Source organism: Poecilia formosa, unplaced genomic scaffold (genome assembly GCF_000485575.1).
Source record: "Poecilia formosa unplaced genomic scaffold, Poecilia_formosa-5.1.2 Scaffold68, whole genome shotgun sequence".
In the NCBI taxonomy this organism is placed as follows: domain Eukaryota; kingdom Metazoa; phylum Chordata; class Actinopteri; order Cyprinodontiformes; family Poeciliidae; genus Poecilia; species Poecilia formosa.
In genome coordinates, this window is record NW_006800007.1 from 2,488,040 (window position 1) to 2,489,765 (window position 1,726).

Sequence of the window (1,726 nt, forward strand, 5' to 3'; positions counted from 1 at the left end):
GGTAAAACCAGCAAATCAATCGTATTGGAGCTCCACTTAGGTTGCTAGGTAACGGGGTTCGGCTAGGCTGGGGTTGCTAGGTAACGGCGCAGTGCCGGTTGAACGTGACTTAGAAATTGGCAGGGTTTTGGGACAGCTCATTTTTCAGACACCAGAAGAAAACATTAACTGGTTGCAAAAAATGACTTGTTTTTTTTGTTGTTTTTTTTGGGGGGGGGGGCAGGATGCTTTTAGAAGCTCCTGAGACTCAAATGAAAGTAAACAAATGTGAAATTAGAACATGAGTCCTTCATTTAAACAGAGACAAGTTACGTCTTTCATCAGCTTTTATACAGTGAATAAATATAATCCTAAATTTTGCTTCATTACTTTGATGGAATCTGCAAAAACACAAAGTCTTACAAAGTATTTTGGTCTTGTTCTTAGAGCAAATATCTTAGTACGCTTGAAATAAGACAAACTTAACTTAATACCAACTTTCAAGCAAGACAGACACTTGTTTTAAGTAAGTAGTTCCTTAATATTGATGAAAAAGTTGTAGCTCTTATGGCAGAAACTAGTTTCTAGACTAGAAACACTTGAAAAGACTTTGTGTTTTTGCACCGATATCAATAATTTGTTAGCTCTTTTAAAATGGCAACAAGAGAGAATGACGGATCAAACAACTCACACTAGATCTAATTTTTGAAACGTTAGTTTCTATTGACCATAAAATTAGTCACATTGGAATTAGAAAAATGTAATTGTTTAATAGAAACCAGTAAAAAAATGATTTTCAGCTGTACACAAGTCATGTGGTCATGTCCTCATTGTGTTTTTTCAACATCAGCAGAATATTGACAAAGTTTTATGGACATTTTAATGGAAGCACAGCTAGCATGTTACAAACTGTAAAACTGGATGAAACTGATCATTTTCACACACTAATATCAATCAGGTCAGAATGAGAGGATCAGTAGTCAGACATCTGTAAACTAATACTGAAATAGGTAAATAATGAGGCCGTCAGACAGAGAGCTTTAATCAAATGCAAAGGCTTTAGTTTATTGACCGTTGCACGCACACAGAACAGGTGAGTATATTTACACAGATGTAAACAGTATCGGCAACGAAAACAAAAGGAGAGGACACAGTATCATGTTTTTTTTTGTTTTGTTTTGTTTTTTTGCCAGACACGCATCCATAAACACTTGCAGGAATTTGGACACATTCACCCAGAGAGAAAATGCAGAATGAAGCGAGAGAGAAAGAGAGCAGAGTGTCTGAAAACACGGAGCACAGCAGGCCTCTTTGGTCAGCTACTTCAGACAAGATTTCCACCGATCGAAGCTCAAGAAACAGAAGCAGAGCAGAGAAACACCAAGACCTCCTTCACCTTTTGAAGAATTCACATTGCGGCATGTAGGTAATAATGGCACACAGTTCTGCTCAGATTTATTTCACTTCTTTTTTTCTTTTTTTCCCAAAGCTGCAGAATCAGCGAAAGATAATTTATGCTCTGAAGACATCATGGAAAAAGCATCTTGTTGGAAACATACAAGATACAAAAGTACCAGATAAGATGGAAAATATGCATGAAATCATCTTTGAAGTCACTGAAATGTTTCTTTACAGAAGAAAAAAAAAACTTCTGTAACATCGCTCAAAATAAAACAGTAAATAATATAAAATCAGCTGTCAGAAAAACAAAAAGCATTACTGAAAACAAATAAAGCACACAAAAAGA